The 20,322-nt window shown below is 42.6% G+C and overlaps 1 protein-coding gene across 2 annotated transcripts in view; it reads right to left on the bottom strand.

The window, feature by feature from the left end:
• WLS (Wnt ligand secretion mediator) overlaps positions 1-20,322 on the bottom strand; it is a 128,341-nt gene that overhangs the window by 62,089 nt on the left and 45,930 nt on the right. The window lies entirely within an intron of this gene.

A 20,322-nucleotide genomic window follows, 5' to 3' on the forward strand; every position in this document is an offset into this window, starting at 1 on the left:
AGTGGCTGGGATTACAGGCATGTGCCTGCCCAGGCATGTGCCACCGCACCTGGCTAATTTTGTATTTTTAATAGAGACAGGGTTTCTCCATGTTGGTCAGGCTGGTCTTGAACTCTTGACCTCAGGTGATCCGCCCACCTCAGCCTCCCAAAGTGTAGGGATTACAGGCATGAGCCACTGTGCCTGGCCTCAAAATTTTTTAAACAGAAAAAAAAAATACATGAAGTAGGGTTTCCTGACAGCCACAGCCTACACTCTTATAGAGGGGATATTCTAGACAAGTGAGCCAATATGTCTGCAGGAACCTGAAGCCACTCAGAATTTGAAAGTGCCAGGGGTTGCAGAAGGCAGAACAAAGCACGGCACTGACAATGGGGTGACAGGGTCAAAGTCTGCACACAAAACGGCTGCCTCAGTTCTCCCACATCTTTCATCTCTGCACAATCCAAAGACAGACTTTGGACTTGAGGATACCAGGGCAATACACAGACCCAGGGCTGGATGTGGAGAAGAGCAAGGGTCTGTAGAAGAAACTCCCAGCTTGGCAGAAGCAATGCTCAGAGTTGGTATCTCCCCTTGATCAGGGACCAATCTGGTCACAGCCAGTGCCACTCTCAGCTTGGTACAAACAATGCTCAGAGTTGGTATCTCCCCTTGGTCAGGGACCAAGCTGGCTACAACTTCTCCCCACTTAGTAGCCTCAGTGGTCAACAGAAAGAATCAGCCAGAGCTCCCATGGAGTCCAATCTTTGGTATAAAGTACATCCTACTTCTAACACGGAGAGTAGGAATTGGGACTTTCAACTGTATTGGAAAGGGTGCTTGGAGAACCACAAGGGTACAAATATGCAAAGCTGTAAAAAGGTCATCAGCTCACATACAGGCTACAAATAGCTCACGTGTTGTTCTCCTTGGAGCCATAGGGTTCAGAACAACACTGGCCTTAGACACAGGCAAGAGGGGCCTTTGAAGTTTGGGCCCCACACTTTTAAAGGGTCCCACTCTGTCAGCTGTTCCCAATTTTTTTTTTTTTTGAGACGGAGTCTTACTCTGTCGTCCAAGCTGGAGTGCAGTGGCGCAATCTCAGCTCACTGCAACCTCTGCTTCCTGGGTCAAAGAGATTCCCTTGCCTCAGCCTCCCGAGTAGCTGGGACTATAGGCACGCACCTCCACACCCAGCTAGTTTTTGTATTTTTAGTAGAGGCGGGGTTCCACCATGTTGGCAAGATGGTCTCCATCTCTTCACCTCATGATCCACCCACCTTGACCTCCCAAGTCCTGGGATTACAGGCGTAAGCCACTGTCCCCAGACAGCTGTTCCCTTCTTTATAGGACAAGAAGACTCCCAAGTGAAGAGGATATGTATACCTAGGGCCTACCAACCCCGTCACTTCTAGACTATGCTCTGAGATGTCAGACCCCAGAACATTCTGCATAGACAATTCTGAACTCTAATCTTATTTCCAAGGTCTGTGTGGCCTCTTTGCAGATCTGGCTTCCCAAGAGGAACCAGAAAACCACTTGTACACTCTCGGGGGGGTGGGGTGAAAAGGCTATTTGTTGGAAGATATGAACAGAGCTTGAGCTTGGAGGTTAGGGTGTCCATACACAAGCATGCAAGGCTCCTCTCTTTATGGGATGGAGCCAGAAGTGGGGAGAAAAGGGGTGTAGGGGCCCACACTTCTTGGCCACACATTTTGGCACAGAATTCCAAGTTGTTCATGAATCCTCAATTCAAACCTGACCATTCAGTTTATTATGTAGGTAACTCATCATCAATGAGCTTGTAGTTGGCTTACCAGTTTGCTGGCCTGATTGACCACTTTTAAATATTTAGACACATGATAGGCATGCCTTCATTCAAACTCTTTCCCCGAGCCCCACATATGTTTGAGGTGGGCCTGGTTCAGAGCAGCCTCGGAGAGACAAAGCGAGATAAGATTGCTTCCTTGCCTGGTCCCAGCTTCAAAAGTTATTCACTCTATTAGGGATCCCAAAGGAAAAACTGTTTTAAAATATGTAGTTTAAAACGGTTACTGCAAACAGTATTTTAATGTACAGTTACTCCATATTAAGATCCCGTGGTTTCTGTGCTTTCATTTAAATTACCTCATTTAATGTTCCCAACAATTCCATGAAGTGGACATGAATATTTCCTTTTAATTAATGAGTAAAGTGATGCCCCCAGATCTTAAGGAACTTGTATAAAGTCATTGAAATTGCCTTAAAATAAAATCACCTTTTTTTGTATTGCTTAAAGAAAACTGGCTAACTTGAGATAAAAGAAGTCCCTCAAAGCAGTCACACGATATGAATATGCTAAGTCTTTAATGAGACACAGCTCTCCTTCATCAGAGGCTAGCAGGCACCAGCCTTCTTCAGGCCTCACATCCATCATGGGAAGAAGATGTTATAAAAATTGCGGAAGAATATATGGCTAGTAAACAGCAGAGCTTCAGTCTGGATCACACGAGGGCCCCACTGCACTCTCCTACCTTTGTGGGTGAAAACAAACAACAAACAAACCAAAAAACACAGTAGAATTCAAAAGAAACTAACAGCTGAATCAAGCATACTTGGTCACAGAGCCACTCAGCTCAGACTAAACACCTTTCCAGCTTTCTATAGGAGAGAAACAGGCAGTGTTCCTGGGAGGCTGTAAGTACAGCTCATAAGAATGTCTGGAATTCTCTCATCTCAGCTTTCTAAAGCCTTCTACTATTGGTTGTTAAATTTATAGCATGTTCTGCCATTATCATCTTACTTCCTGTGCAATCTGAAGCAGAGGTGTTATTCCTGTGTTTGAGGTGAAGATGCCAAAACTTAGAAAGCCCTGCCCCTAGAAATACCAGACTGAGAACCCCGGAGCTTCATAGCCTGTAGTCTTATAGCATCCTGCCATCTTTTATGATATACATAAAAAATAGAAACCACAGGGAGAATGGCCTGTTCAAGTGACCTTCACTAGACTGTGATATCACTCCCCACCCCCAGATAGAGAGCAGGCATGAGGTAGCATAGGTCAATCTTAGCAGACATAGTTCTTTATCTGTTGGGATAGGATTTAACGCCTAGAATTTTGTGATTATTACACTAGTTACCGCATGAAAAATGCTTAAGACAGAGCAGAAAGCACGAAGGGTAAGATATTGTTGTCATTTTATTAGGGAAGTGAAACTCTTATACTTACCCTTAATTCAAAATAATTACCAGGTTTCAGGAACATAGAGCTTCCCACTATGAATCCATAATCCAAACCTAGATCACAAAACTCAGAAACAGGAAAGCACTAGACAGAGGAACACAGTAAAACTGCTAAGCGGGTCACCTGAATTGTTTCCTCTTCTGCTGCCAACGGACTTGGAAATAAAGTTCAGCATTAATGACGATGTTGCATTTAATAAAACACTGGTTTCATGACTCCTGGGATGCTGCGTGGGCAATACTTCCCCCTCCACCCCCCCAGAGATAATGAAGGTGAAGAATCCAATTTGAACTCCCTGGGAGAATAGCAGGAAGGCTAAGCTACATTTGGCACTGGAGAACCTTCCCTATAAAACAAGGACACTGGTTATACCAGTTTCATGGGGTACAGTTGTAAGGTATCAGCATAGGGCATTTGTAGATTTGAAATCCACAGTTTTCCATATCTGTACTATACCAGCAGCTTTGGTATAGAAGTCCATACGTCCTATGGGCTAACCGAGCTTCACATTTCTCAAATAGCTTTGGAGACATATTTTGGTTGGGCGGAGAATTCATTCAGAATACTCGGAGGAAGGGAAGTGTGGAAAGCACTGTGGTTTGTTACACTTAACTATTTCCATCCTGTTATGGGGATGGTTTCCCCTATGCTCTAGGGTTCCATAGGAGCAGACCTAGACTGTAAAGTGTCATTACAGGCAGAAAGATCCATACCTTTCCACACTGGGAAGCATCAACTAGTTGTATCCTTAGGAAGTCTGTCTCTATACCAGTTATACTGCCCTGCCCTACTTGCAGAAAGCACAGCCAATCAGTTTTTCTGCAGGCAAGTGGAAAGTCAGAGAGAGGAGCAAGTCCCTTCTATAAACCCAAAATGGTGGTGGTGGTTTGGGGAGGGGGGTTGGAAATAGCTAGGAAAGAAGTCTAATGTCCCCAAGAAATTTAGGGCAGCTGCTCTTAATGTAAGAATGGTCCCTGGGGTGGGGATGTGGGGAGAAGAAGAAGCAATGAAAGGCCACTAGAACCTTAACTGAGGAAGACATTAGGATGCTTCTCACCTTCTACACACGTTCTCTACACCTTCTATATTTGAAACGGGTCTTTGCCAGCCAGGATAGTAGAAAGTGTACACACTGGGCACCAAATAGATCTGATTTTGAATTCTACTTTTATGGCTTTCCACCCGAACCACCTTGATAAGTCTCAGTTTCCACCTTCGCGGCATGGAAACAGTGGGAACTACTCCAAGGCTGCTACGAATACCATTTTCCTCTCCATCTAGTCCCAAGACGGCTGCGTTATATTTTTGACTTATTAACTGGAATAAAAGCAGGGAAAGGAGAGGACAAGATATATTAGAGGAAATAAAGAATGATTTTATGGTTGTCAAAAGCTTTTAGGTTCTTAGAGACACTGTGACTTTCCTGGGCCTTTGCCCTGGGAAAAAAATTAAAGAGGTTTCAATGCTCATGTGCATTCCCACATTCCATAGGGGAGCTGCCAGTCACCAGAGTTTGTTTGGGTAACCTCAGAAAGAGGCTGCAGAGATGAACCTCCTCCCAGCCTCTGACAGACATATAATCTGGGGTTATTTATGCCAGCATTCCTTCCCCAATAAAAAACTCTCTGACCTGGCTTGTATTTTTCTTGATGCTTTCAATTAAGGAAATAACAAAACCAACCCTGTCCTATACACGGTTAGGTCTGGCAAAAATGGACTCAGCCAATTATAAAGTTGGCCCTCCTGTTTTCTTAAGATGCCCTACAGGCCTGGGTGTGAGTGGTTATAAAAATGAATGAGCACAATTATTTTGCAAACCAGCCTAACAGTTTAGTTCACATCGCCTCTCTTGTCTTTCCTCGTCATACCAAGCATTTGAATGGCGGAGAATTATTTTCCACATGTAAGAAGACATTTCTAAGCACGGAAAAACTGATTCCTTGCTGTATTCTGATGTATTATCATCTGGTTGAATTCACATATCTGTCTATGGAACATGACGAGGACAAGGGAGAATGGTGCTCACATTAGGTTCTCTTCAAAGTGACATCCAGTTAGAAAACATCCACTTACCCCTATTGCAACCAAGGTGACTACTGCTTAAAGGCTATACCACTGAAAAAGTAAGCAGAGACATCATTGCTTTTTAAAATAAATGAATCTGAAGTACCACAGAATGTAGACAAATATATATCCATTGGTGTTCACCAGGTCGGAGAGTAGCTCTTCACCCATCTAACTCAACGCATTCACCCTGAAGGATTTCATCTGCTCCTGGGATGCAAGTCAACCTCTCCAGTCCAGATTTCCCTCTTGAGATTCAAATCTGCATGCTCACTTTTCACCAATCCAAACCATCAAATTTGGTCAACTCCACTACGTGTCTTTCAGATTTATCCTCCTCTCTTGCCTCACCGATACTCCCCTTGTTCAGGCCACCATTATCTCCAGGCTCCATGACTAAAACACCTTCCCTGTTCCTATCTAATTTTCACACTTCCTGCTAGAGAAATGATTTCTGAAACACTTTCAATGCCTTTATACTGTCTTCAGCATGACATCAAAACTCCTTACATGGCATAATTGGCTAAGATGTTATGTAGCAGTCTAGGTTCTAGTTCCATGACCGTTCACTACTCCTTTTACCCAGGATGGCCACTTCAAATACAGCTCCTCTCCCCTCCTGCCTTGGAAGACGAGTAAGAGCTCAGCTTTGGAGACAGACAGTCTGGGATCACAGCCTACCTTCGTCACCGGTGCCTGTGCAATGTAGGGAAAGTCACTAAATGTCTCTAGCTGTCAGATGAGGATAATAGTAATGGTGATGCCCTTCTCCTATGACTGTGAGGAGTAAATGAGATAATACGTGCCAAGCACTCAGCACGGGCCTGGCATACAGCAGGCACTCAGCCAATACTGGCTGCTATTTCAAGGCTGTTACTCAAGGTTATCTACACCTGCTGTACTCAGGGGTCCCCACAATCACACCAGATTTTAAAGAGGTGCCCCCTTTGAGAGGGTGAATTATAAAAGTCTTCTTTATCTGGGCTGCAGACAGTGCTTGGCATCCCCAGTCATGCCAGACTAACTCCTACTCATCTTCTGGAATTCCCCCCAGATTTACTCTTGCCTCCCTTTACCCACCCAAACTCAATGCAGCACCCCTCTTCTTGCTCCCATAGCACCCTGTTCACCCAGCAATATGATACTTATTCTCCACGGTGTTTCTACCTGACTACTTATCCCCATCTCTCTCCCTTCCCATCTCCTATTTAGGCTGAGTTCCTAAAAGCCAGGGACTGCCTCAGTCTTGTTCACAGTTATATCATTCATGTTTTTACACAAAAGATATTCATTAAATATTTACCAAAATTAATGATTATCATCCTTCTTTCTCCAAATAACTCTTACAACCCTAAATTTCCTGTCGCTCTACCACCAAACAAGTGGTTTGCTCTATATTGGTGACATTCGTACTTTCTCTCCCCACCACCTGTGTTTTTACTCCTACTCCCCGCAACCCCCTGCATGCACACTCCTGAAATCCCTGGTGCTAGATGGACCATCCAACTCTATTTTTGCTTCCACCAAATATTTTTAAGCACCTACTGGTTTCCTCGCACAAGAGTGGAGATAAAAAGGCACATAAGGCAAAGTCGTTGCCCTTAAATTGTTTACGGTAAAGCGGGGAAGACAGGTATATACATAAATAAGTATAATTTCATGTAGTTTGTACTGCATTCAAAGTATATATGATGCATACAGTCAGCACAAAAAGATCAAGAGTTCTGAGAAGAAGGTCAAGAAATGTAGCACAGAAGACACAATCTTCTGGCTCACTCTACTGAGAAGAGGTGATATTTACTAATGAATCGCTGGATAGGAGTTCACTGGGCAACAAGATAAGTGAAGGTATTACAGGCAGAGGAAGCCCCATGTCTAAAAAGTCACATAAGCACCGGGTGCGGTGGCTCACGCCTGTAATCCCAGCACTTTGGGATGCCGAGGCGGGTGGATCACGAGGTCAAGAGATCAAGACCATCCTGGTCAACATGGTGAAACCCCATCTCTACTAAAAATACAAAAAATTAGCTGGGCATGGTGGCACATGCCTGTAATCCCAGCTACTCAGGAGGCTGAGGCAGGAGAATTGCCTGAACCCAGGAGGCGGAGGTTGCGGTGAGCCGAGATCGCACCATTGCACTCCAGCCTGGGTAACAAGAGCGAAACTCGGTCTCAAAAAAAAAAAAAAAAAAAAAAAAGAAGTCACATAAGCACAAAATAGCAGAGTGCAGTCAGGGAAAGCAACTAATTCAGTACGGCAGGGAATGCAAGAGGGAGTGGAGGGAACAGGGAAGGCTGGGGAACAGGAAGGGTCTGGTGACAAAGGGAAGAAGCTTTCACTGAGCACTGCAGCATTTTGTTTAGAGGATATTAAAGCAAAGAAGGAGATTCTGGCAGCTGTGTGGAAGACAGACTGGGATGCGGGGGCAGTGGCTAGAGAGACATCCTAAGGAAACTGAGGCCCGCTGCTGACACAGTTCTCAGTGTGCTTAAGATGATTTAATCTTGTAGAAAATACTGCCAGAAAGATATTTTCTAAGGAATCTGCTTACCAAGGAATCTGAACCCATCGATGAACCAAGCTTTTGCTAACAAAGCTAGAGAACTCAGAACCATCCAAGCTGGCAAGTGTTAAAACACTGGGAAGCAAATGTGGCAACAGCACTTTCCTATTTGACCATAATCAACATCAATGTGGAGAGAAAACAAACCTGACAGCCAAGGGAGGAAAACACACAGTGGGTTTCTTTGCTTTCTCTCCAGGACACTGTCAGTACACAGAGCATTTAGAATAGCTGATTTGATCGTTGTGAAAATCTACCTGCGTGCCTCCCTCCCTCCCTCCCTCCCTCCCTCTCTCTCTCTCTCTGAATGCAATTAGAGAAGAGAACTTCATTCACACTGCATCTAAAAATAGATGATGGCAGAGTTCACAGACTGACAGCTGCATTCTCATACAGTAAGCAGGAAAGGAAAGGGATGACTAATTTAACTTAACAACTTCCAAAACAAACAGTGCAGAGGGAGTTCAGGATGAAGAGAAAACACACAGGTCAGTTCTTCAAAGAGCTGGAAGAGGGATGGGGTCGCTCCATGGCAGTTTATTAGTCCTCCCAAAATCCTGACGAAGCCAGCTAAGTATTTTGCCCAGATCTGCCCAGAGTCTTTCAGACAAGCTCTGGCGATGAACCGCTACAGAGATTCGGGCAGTATCAGGCAGCAGGGCCAGGACTTTCCCTGCTGACTTCCTTATACATCCCCTGGACACAAGCAAGCTAAGAAGAGTCAAGACGTTTTTCTAGGCAAGGTAGATCAGTGAGTTTTTTTCCCCTTCACCATATCTAAATTATACTCTGCCTAGCCTGGGGCATTTAAAAAAAAGTTATCCAGGAAATAAACATGCATCATTAAGGGGCAGAAACCAGGTGTCTAAAAGAAGCAAACCATTTCTTTCCCTCCCCTCAGTCCTGAAATGTTTTCCGTTTTCCTCCTTAGTCTGCCTTGCCCAGGGAGGGGATTATGGTTGGGCTTCAAAAGAAACAAGGGAATAATGCCTGTGGACGGGAAGCAGATTCTCTCTGCGGCTCTCCCACAGCTCTGTGTTGGCTCTCAGCGCTGCTGCCAGCCAGCTAATGTCAGATCACGGCACCCCAACATTCCCTCACCACATACCTCCATCGCCCTGGTGACTAAGCTGTTTCAACAGCTGTGTTATTTCTGGAGTCAGGCCAGTGTTATTCACATGGAGTATTTGTTTCCTACGTCTTATGTGGGAAATTATTGCACTCCGGCTTTGGGGTTCTATTTGAAGATAAGGTCCTCCCCTTGATCAGTCAGCCAGGACATTCCCCAAGTTGGGCTCCAGGAGACAATGGGACAATATTCTACTGCCACTCGGGGTTCCAGATGATGGACAGATTCGTAACACTATAAAGAAGGTGGATGAAGCCTAAGTCTGTGTGAGAGAAAAGGAAGCATAATGGAAAACCATGACCCTTGGTGGAGCCTTGGAAGATCTCTGCTGCTCCTCCCTCAATAAAAGCCACCCACAACAAAGGAGTGATAAGCTGGATTCCCTTTCTGCCTTCCTCTCCAGCCATCTCCCTCAGCCTTCCCCTTACAATCATCGCTCTTTCCTTTCGGGTGATGCTAGCAGCGCTGCGTTGGTCTCTACAGGCATCGCTCCACACACAGGCCCCTGAATGCCGCCTCCTCCCTCAGCCCCGGGCTTTTCCTATCTCATCAAGTGGTTTATGACATTGATGTTCACATTATGTAGGAAGCAAGTTGGGTCTGCTGGCCTGGCGATCTCCACTACTCCACATCCTCTTCTGAGTGTGAGTGACGTAGGGGCTCTGTTACTAACAGCTGAGTAAATCAACCCAAACTCCCTTACATGGAGGGACAACTGGGAAAAGGAAAAGGCAGTACATCTATGAGGCTTACGTCCCGTGGGTGGGACTAATTTCTATTTCTAGCCCATTCTAGGCTGAATCTCCCCAAGAGCCCTACTGGCCTGCTCTCCCTCCGAAGTTCTCACCAAGAGCAATCGGGCACCATTTTATGATGCTGAAAAGATTTCAGAAATGTGTTTTCTGATAAATGAAGTATTTTTAAAAGAAATAAAACAATGATTCCTAAAAGCTTTTTGACTGCCTACTATGTGAAGACATTTCACCCACGCAGATGCCAGCCAGATAGAAGCCACCATGGGCAATCTCAACGTGAGGAAACTGAGGCCCACGGCCATGCTACCAAGATGAGAGGGAGGCAAAATGAGAACCCAGGTTTGCCTGACTCAGCAGCACCAGTACTTTCCCACTGTGTCTCTGAGTCATGGTGTAGGAAAGTTAGGAGACTCGCTTCTTGTTCTAGAAAGGCCAATATTTAGTCATACAATTTGAGTAAGTCACTTTCCATAATGTATTATTTCATGAAATACTATAGTTGGATCATAGCCTTACTAAGATCCTTTCTAGTTCTAATATTTCATGCATGTAGAAATCTAAAACACCTCCAGCTGTTTACTGCCTTCTATATAAGGCACTGAGGCCAAAACAAAGAACTATAAAACCATTCCTGTCCTCAGGGAACTTATCATGGAGTTTGACTGACAAGGGATAACAACTAGAGTTTGACTAAGAGAAGAGATAAAAAATTAACAAATACAAAAACACCAGAGAACCAGACTACAGGGCAGTGCTTGAGAAATACCACCACATAACAGCATAACTATACAAGGAGAAGAGTAGATTTCAGCAACGGTAACACCCCTAACCCCAAAAATACATTTGTGCTGCCAGCAGAAAGGGACGAAGAGACAGAAAGCGCTTGCAGGAAAAGCCAGCTACTAGAAGGGATCCCGCCTGTTTCACAGGAAAGCTTTGTTTCTGACAAGTTTCGTAAAGGAAAAAGTAGGCTAGAACAAGCTTTTTTATTTCCAACCCACCTTTTCTTCGTTCCCATGAATGAGGAGGGGATACAAATGAGAGCAGGCAGCCAGGGACAAAAATAATATGGCTGGTGGTTCCTGACCTCTTGGATTCCTGCCAACAGAGAAGCCCGAGAGGCAACATTTAATTGTGGAAAAACCAGCCTGGCTCTCCTCTTATCTTTTTCCTCTGTGACTTAAACCCACAATTACTGGCAACCCCTAGATTCCGAGTCACTCAGCTGGTGGTGGCAGCGATGGCTGTGTCTGTAGCTGAAAAGCAAAAGGGAGTCGGATTTTACCTGCCTCGGAAGCGGTGAGCACAGCCCTAACCCAGCTTTACGACTTCTCCCATTAAAAGGTTCACAGATGCCCTCCCGTCGGGAAAACCACCAAGTGAGAAGTCCAGATGGGAAAAAAAGAAATACAATTTTCAGCTGCTGTATAATTCAAAGGACAAGCTATGAGTCTCAAATCCTGAATTTCACATTTTATTTCAGCACTGGAGAAGTGATTTTCAATTCCTTTTCTTAAGGATCAAACTCCAAATTTCTTAGCTGGTCATCAAGGCAACTCATCTACCAGCTCCTCTGTCTTTCAGCAGCTCATCCTTCTTCTCTAATATGGACACTTTTCTATAGCCCAACATATGGGCCTACTGTTCTTTGCACACAACATGCTAATTCAGAGCATTTCATGGTAGAAGAATATGGCCTTAGTCCTCACTTTCTCACCTACAAATCACATGACTTTGGAGAAGTCACTTAACTTCCGTAATTTCATACTTGTTAAAATTTAAAACTTGTTCTCCAATAATACCCTCACAGAGAACAGTACAGATTTAACCTTGAACATCTAGCATTGAGCATGCATAGGAGATGCATAATCAACATTTCCTTCTCTGTACCTAATGCCTTTACTGAATTACCTTCATCCGAAAGAATGTTCCCATTGCTAACTCTTGTCCTGCTCTTCCCTTATCACTCTTCTGTTCTCAGAGATTGTCTCCCATACACCTCTGCTCCCATCTTAACATTCCTCCATTTGAAAATATTTTAATTTACATGTTGCTATGTTTATAGTCAAATATAATTAAATCATGCCGGTGGGCACATTCTCCTAAAAATGCTAAGAATTTCCCAAATCTTCTATTTGAAGACGTTCTCCAATTGCTTCAGTGCTGATCAGCATGCCTTTTGGTACTCATGAGGCATAGCCTCATTGGAACATAAACCTCTGAATTCCATGGATGAGCTTCAGGGCTTCTGTTGAAATATGAATGCTAAATGTGCAAATAGGGTCTATGCACATTTTTCTCCCAAGGTTAAAGTTCCTGACCTGAAGTTAATAACCACTGTCCGGAAGTAATGAAAGGCCCGTGGCTAACATCCACTGGGTCCTTGTTCTGAACACTCAGCCCTGCCACCTAAGTTTCTGAGCTTCTCTGCTTTCTCTGGAACACGATTCCTCCTCTCTATTCAAGTCTACCCTTATTTTTTTTTTTTTTAATCTTTTGAGACAGAATCTCACCCAAGTTGGAGTGCAGTGGTGCAACCTCCTGGGCTCAAGTAATCCTCCCACCTCAGCCTCCCAAGTAACTGGGACCACAGGCATATGCCACCACACCCTGATAACTTTTGTATTTTTTGTGGAGACAGGTGCTGGGAATGTGTCAGACCCCTCGGTGGTAATCAAGCAGCTCAAGCCTCTGGAAGGACTGGCGAAATCCAAGACATCTGAGATTATGAGAAGCAGCTGTGGTTGACATTTTGTTTGCTGTGTTATCTTCAACTTAGTTTGCCTGAGATGAGTTATTTGCTTTACTGTACTTGTTATGCTCTATACGAATCATACTTGGCAACACAAAGAATAGTGTGAAAAGTTAAAATGTAGCCTGTAACTTTGGCTCTGCTGAGCTGTTCTTGTAAAAACAGGAACTCTGTGTAAAAGACAAACCACATAGCCTGACTGCTGGAGAGAGATAACAGCACATAGTAAGCTGCTCGTTGCAGAGAGCCTATAAACAGACGTGTAATGGAGAGGCTTAATGCCCAGATTCCTTTCCCAGGAAAGGCATGTTAACTATAGCCCTGGAAAGGGAATGCAACCCATGACCCTTATGGAGAGTCTATAAAGGGATGCATGAGGTGCATCTGTTTTGAGGGAAACCTCTGTGGTGGAGATAAGAATGTAAAAGTCTTTTTTCTCCCACTATTCCTCCAGGCCTGCAGGTCTTCCAATAGCCAGGGTTTCACTGCGTTGCCCAGGCTGGTCTCAGACTCCTGAGCTCAAGCGATCTACCTGCCTGGGCCTCCCAAAGTGCTGGGATTACAGGTGTGAGCCACTGCACCTAGCCAACTATTTACTTATATTGAGCATTTACTATATGTATCCAGCACTTACTAAGCAAAAGTTTCACATACACTATTCTAGTTCAATCCTTAAAACAACCCTATAAAGGTAGTACTACTATTATCTCTATTTTACAGGTGAGGAAAATGAAGTACAAGGAAGTTTTAAAAACATCCTTGCTAAGGGTCGCATAATTTATAAGCAGTAGGCCAAACACTCATAGTTTATGATTCAGCCCAAGTACTCTGGCTTGAAAGTACTTAACCCAGTGCTGGAGTTGTCTACCCAAGCTCTTCCACTTCCCAGAAAAAAAATAAGACTGCCCTTGGACTGTTTCTTTGCCTTCACATTGTAGGTGATCACAGATTCCAACATCTTTAAAACCCCACCTTTGACTCAATCAAAACATTTCCTTTTCTGTGAGTTAATCATCTCCCCTTCTCTGATTATGTACTCCTTTGGGCACTTAATGTACTGAACACATTGATGTAATTTTTTAATTCTCTCCATGAATGAGACTGTGAGCTCCTAATTATTTTGAATACACATGGAGTATTTACTGTGCCTGGAATTGTGCTAAGTATAAGGGCATAATAATGAACAACACACTGTTCCTGCCTTTAAAAAATTCAATCTTAGGCCAGGCGTGGTGGCTCATGCCTGTAATCCCAGCACTTTGGAAGGCCGAGGCGGATGGATCACAAGGTCAGAAGTTCAAGACCAGCCTGACCAACATGGTAAAACCCCGCCTCTACTAAAAACACAAAAATTAGCTGGGTGTGGTGGCACACGTCCATAATCCCAGCTACTCAGGAGGCTGAGGCAGGAGAACTGCTTGAACCTGGGAGGCGGTGGTTGTGGTGAGCCTAGATAACACCACTGCACTCCAGCGTGTGTGACAGAGCGAGACTCCATCTCAGAAAAAAAAAAAAAAAAGGAATTCAGTCTTGTAGGATAGAGAAAACTAAACAAAAGAGGGTAATGATGGTTTCTGAAATTGTATTATGAAGAATGACTTATCTTTGTTTCTTACATCCTGAGCAAAATGCTAGCATGTAGTACAAGCCCCCCAAATGCCTAATGAATGAATGAATGAAGTTGGAAAGGGGTTTTCAGGTGCTAGACTTCTAAACTGAAAGAGCTACCATTCCATCATGAAACTCTTTGAGGTTATTTATACACTGACTCACCTAAAAACTGCTTCCTGTGTTGGTGTCTATGATACATTTTTTAATGTCAGACTAAAAATACACTTCCAGTACACCAACCCTGTCTGCCTACCTAAGGAGCAGAACTGAACACAAGGTCACATGTAACAAAAGAAAAGAAAATTCACTCATTTCAACACTTAGCTCACCCTCTAACAAGAGCATCTGTCCTGACTGAGCCCTGTCTTCTAGAATGGTTTTCACTTGAGGGTCTCTGAAGTCATCTATTTACAAAACCAAAGGGATACCAATGAGATTTTTTATGAAGCCAGAGAATCTTAAGTGAGTCATGGACTCTCAACTTCAGAGAGTTAGAGTAGATGGGACCTTAGGGGTCATCTAGTATAATTTCCCACTCAGAACAGGAAGAACTCCATAGCACTATCAATAGACTCATGGTGGGATCAAGGCACTAGAGTCCTAACATCATGTACACTCATAGCCTCTCGACTTCCCAGCTGGGAGACTGGCAAATCATGTAAACTCTCTCATCCTTAGTGTCCTCACTCTGCCGCATATAATTGTTCAGAAGATCAGATGAAATAAAAGTTGTCTTAATCAGTGAACATTTGTTTGCAAGTAACAGGATTTCACCCCCACTAACTTAACTAGAAATCAGCTGGAAGGATATAGGCGTGCTTTAGGAAAATCAAGGGCTGAAAATGCTGACAAGCTGGAGGGTCTGAAACCAGGAACAGAAAGCCATCAAGAGTAAAGTCATCTCTCATAGTCTATTGTAATTACACCAACAGTCTTCATCTCCGTTTGCCTCTTTGCATCTGGTCTTCCCACTCAGCCAGCCAACAATCACAGCTTCTCCGTGCATGTGTTGAATGATGACTGCCCAGGTGGCTCTCATGGCTTTTCACTTTAAGTGCTAATAAAGGCAGAACTCAAATTACTGAAACCTAATTTCTTACAAGAGAGAATTTGATTGCTTCCCCTTTGGCCAAGGGCCCATTGCTAGTCTGATCACCTATGGCATGGGGACTGATCACGTGGCCAGCTGCCTATTCAGTAGGGATGATGGAACACGCTGAGGGAGAAGAGGAGTTAGGCCAAGTTCAGGCCAAAGCAAATGACTGGCAACAAAGACAAGCAGCAGCATTGCTAGTGCAATAGTACTTTGTAAAGAAGGCACTGCCCCATGCCCACTATCACTGTGGTCATTCTTATGATCCTCACCAACCATCTTCTGCTTGACCACTACCAGTAACAGGCTGCTCACTACTGGCAGAGACAACCTTTTAACTGGCAAACAACTTCAACATTAGAACTCCTTTCCATGTGACAGCAACTTCTTTTAAGCTCCTAAACTGAAATATTTGTAATCTTCCCCCAAACCTTACCTTCAATGAAGGCATAATCTTGCTTGTTAGGTCAAGCCTGGGCTTTTTTTTCTAGTCAAAATGTGAATAATGGACAAAGCAAGAAAGATAGATTCACAATACAATTATTTTAGAAAACAACCTAGACCAGAACAATAAAAAAACCAGAACCTCTTTTTCCTATAGAGTTCCTCTTACTAATACCATTACTAATAACTCACTGAAGCAAATGAGGATCTGGAACTGTCATTGTGTAGATAGTAGGTTGGGTTGGGGAAAATTATTTTTTCTAATGTAGAGTCCCTAGCACTTTTGCAAGTAGAATTCTGCCTTGCTTAACCAAAAATTTTCCTCCCCTCTCATCTAACTTCCTTTTGCTTAGAAAAATACAATCCATAAAAATAATCTTAACTTTATTTTGTTCTTAAGTTAGCCAAGACAAAGGTGTGAACTCCCCATAAAAGAACCTTACATTATGACCAGCTGGCATTTAAATACTGACAAGACCCAAAGTTAGAAGAGGAGGTAAAAACACAAAAATACCTTCTATATGTTGGGGGCACCATTATGGGATGTGCTCTCTGCTCTTCACATTATTCAATGATGTCGCCAGGTTTTTATTTTAGTAACCAGGATATACTTGTTATGGATGCAAAGAGAATCTCCTCATTTATATTCTACACTCAGAGCAGGAAATGAGACACGTGGGTGATCTGCAGCTGTGGCACTATAAACAGGACCAGTCTACCACCTAGTCTAGATTCCAGACGGCACTTCATTCCCTGAAATACTGATTGGAAGATTTCAAAAAATTGAAAATACATCATTTTAGAAAGACCAGTGCAACTTCTGTGCAAGGATATTAGAGGCTGCTGTTTGGTAGAAGACTGACCCACCTGCACAGGGTGGTGCGTGTATTGTTAGGTATCATCTACCGATCTACACCACTGATGTACAACCAGGAGATCCTGCCCTGGCCCCAGCCCGTTGTGCCACAGTGGGCAAGTACCACGGAGTTCACACTTTCTTCATCTGGTAAATTAAAGGATTAGTCCTTTAACTTGGGTCAAGCACCCACTTTCAAACATGCCAAAAGCCATACTCTTAATTAAAAAATGCATATAAGCAAGTATGACTGAAATTTTATGTAGAGTATCCAGGGGTTCTCTTAGCCCTTTATTTAGACACTACAGTCTAAACTGCCTAGCTGATAATTATTAGACCAGCAGCTCTCTAGTATTCCCTCTAGCACTCCAAGCTTAAATAAAACAGCTGATGTTTAGTAACAATTTCTGTAAATTATTCAACACCATAGAAGAGTGTTTTGTTAAGACTAGAGACTAATCTAACACAATCTACTCTCCGATGTTAAATTGACCAATAAGCCCATAGATGACTGGAAGGAAGTGTATGTGGCTGAATATACCAAAACTATAAATATTAATTTTAAAATCTTGGAAAGGTTTTGGAAGAGCTCTACTCTGTTTCAGAATTGGAATTTTTCATTTAAAAATGTATAACAAAACCCACCAAGCCATCTATAGTGATGCTTATGGAGAAACAGGGATCTTTATAATAATGTCGCCAAGTAATGTGCCTACCAATAATCACACCCAAATAAAACAAAGCCTAAGGTTCCCACGCTCCTGCCAATATAAACATGTTCGCAATGTTAATTCCAAAGGAAGAGCTGTCAAGATATGCCTGAAGATTTCCTCAAAGAGAGAGAATTCGTGAGCAAACAAACATCGTGTCTCTCATCTTCTCTATCCTGGGGTAAACATCAAAAGATCATTTTCTCCCATGATTTTAGTTGCTCTCCATCCCAGGTCAGTAAGTAAAACTGATTCATACTGGTAAATTCCAGGTTCCAGCCTTGGTTTGAAGGGGCACACAATTCAATAAGAGTAAAGGGGGACTGGCCATGTGAGCCCATCTTGAATACTGACAACTTCCCTACCTTTCACCTTTCACCTAACACTACAAACCCTCCTCCATTTAAGTCTCTGAGATCTTTTTGCTGTATTTTGAGCTTTTCAACTTATCTTTTCTGGTGAAAGAGGAGGGAGGAGAGAACAAAGGGAGAATTTGAAGTTTTTCTTTCTGCTGTCATGGACTCCGATTGTGGTAAAGAAATTGAAAAGGTAACTTTAAAATCTTGGTGACACTAGCCAACAATAAAACATTAGAAATGTTATGGGTTTTTTTGTTTGTTTGTTTTTGGTTTTTGAGACAGAGTCTTACTCTGTTGCTCAGGCTGGAGAGCAGTGGTGCAATCTCGGCTTGCTGCAACCTCCACCTCCCGAGTTCAAGCAATTTTCCTACCTCAGCCTCTTGAGTAGCTGGGATTACAGGTGCATGCCACCATGCCTGGCTAATTTTTGTATGTTTAGTAGAGATGGGGTTTCACCATATTGGTCAGGCTGTTCTTGAACTCCTGACCTCAGGTGACCCACCAGGTGTGAACCACCAACCCCAGCCAAAATGTTAGTTTTAACACAGACTATAACGTGGTCATAAATTAGACACGGTCATAAATTAAAGAAGATCTCTTTTTGGCAGGAGGAGTAGTTGGGGTGTGAGAGTAGAGTTACAGATTTTTTCTTAGTAGTTGCTTCAACATATTTTATTGATAAAGACTATCTACTGAAGCATAGAAATACTACCAATGGCCTGTTCCATCATAGCAGGGTTAGCTTTATAGTGTATGAAATCCTCTGCCCCATTCAGATCTCTTTATGGACCTTTCCTCCTAAGCATCAGAAAACATAGAACTAAATATCACAATTCTTGTTGAAGGCCAAAAATTAGTTCTCAGAAGGATTCTCTGACTCTCATCCTTCTACAAATTCACCCATCACCATTTTAGATAATGAGACGGGTGAATTTGTAGGATGAAATTCTGAGAATTTATTTTTTACGGTCAATAGATTGTTCCTTTATTCCAACTGTCTTCACTTGATATCTACCTAACATTCCATAATAAATAGACAAATGGAAAAGCACAATTACTCTGCCAAAAGTTAGTCAACTTTCTCCCAGGACACTCAGCCATCTAACCTGAAAACTGACTGGTAGTAATATCATTCTAATTACTTTTTTAACTAGAAATATGTTATACAGAAATATTTTCAGTGTGGGGAAAGAAAAATCACTTGCCACTTATAGAAAGAATTCTACTGCTTCATGTGGCCATTTGCAATAATGAAACAAATAAACAAGTAAGACTTAACGCTGGGTTCTAGTATACACACAAGGATCAAGGCAAAATATAATGCTTTCATTACACAAGAACAGCACAGACACTATTCTGGCTTTCCCCTGCCTTTCAACACTTACCAATATTTCTTCACTCTCAGGAATTTTTCAATCCCTGAAACTCCAAGGTTTACTACTCAAGACATAGCTATCCCACTTGAGGCTTTCTGCCAATGGCTCTAGTGCTTCTATTTCAACAGCCTATAGATTTGAAAGCTGGAAAGAGAGATATGTAAACAAATCCTCTAACTTTGATCTATGCCCCCAGGTTCCTCAAAAGAAGCCCTTGAAGAGTCTGGGGTATGCTAAGTATATGACCTGCAGTTGAAATCCTTAGAGTGACAGCCCATTCCAGTGGGTACCATTTTAGCCAACCCAAACCTTTATTTTCCTAATACATACTTAGAGTGACTTTTTCAAAAATAATATATCTGGGAAAGTATTTTAGAATGGCATCTGTACCTAACAAAATTAGGTACACCACTCCAGAATATATTTTCAAGTAACAGAATTTGGCCTTACAGAGAGGTCTAAGCCTATCACGTAAATAATCATTTTCACGAATGATTCATAATACATCCAGACTCCAAATGTTAAGGCTTACTTTTTTATGATACTCTTCTCTGCCTACTCACACTCCTTTGACTTCCTAACTCCTTTAGAGTAAAAACTGAAATCCCAAATCCCTAACAACTAGACAGAAGCATCATGTTTACACACTGACAAATTTATTAATTCTGTTTCTCTGAAATATTTAGCAAAAAGCTAGCAGTGACCCGATCATAGATTTCCACAGATAGGTCTGTTCATAAATTGTAACCTGTATTCACTGAAAAGCCAATGACTCCTGTTCCCAACATTTACGAGTCTCTGGATTTTCTTCAACTGGCTTCTTCCGCTCAGCTCTTACCGACTATTGTTTTAAAACTACGACCATTTAAAAGTTAAACTCTGTCTAGTTGTTAGGGATTTGGGATTTCAGTTTTTACTCTAAAGGAGTTAGGAAGTCAAAGGAGTGTGAGTAGGCAGAGAAGAGTATCAGAAAAAAGTAAGCCTTAACATTTGGAGTCTGGATGTATTATGAATCATTGGCAAAAATGATTATTTATGTGATAGGCTTAGACCTCTCTGTAAGGCCAAATTCTATTACCTGAAAATATACTCTGGAGTGGTGTACCTAATTCTGTTAACAGATGACATTCTAAAATACTTTCCCAGATATATTATTTTTTAAAAAGTCACTCTAAGTATGTATTAGGAAAATAAAGGTTTGGGTTGGCTAAAATGGTACCCACTGGAATGGGCTGTCACTCTAAGGATTTCAACTGCAGGTCATATACTTAGCATACCCCAGACTCTCCAAGGGCTTCTTTTGAGGAACCTGGGGGCATAGATCAAAGTTAGAGGATTTGTTTACATATCTCTCTTTCCAGCTTTCAAATCTATAGGCTGTCGAAATAGAAGCACTAGAGCCAT

Source organism: Aotus nancymaae, unplaced genomic scaffold (assembly GCF_030222135.1).
Source record: "Aotus nancymaae isolate 86718 unplaced genomic scaffold, 86718_ANA_hifiasm-v0.15.2.pri h1tg000007l, whole genome shotgun sequence".
Taxonomy (NCBI): Eukaryota; Metazoa; Chordata; class Mammalia; order Primates; family Aotidae; genus Aotus; species Aotus nancymaae.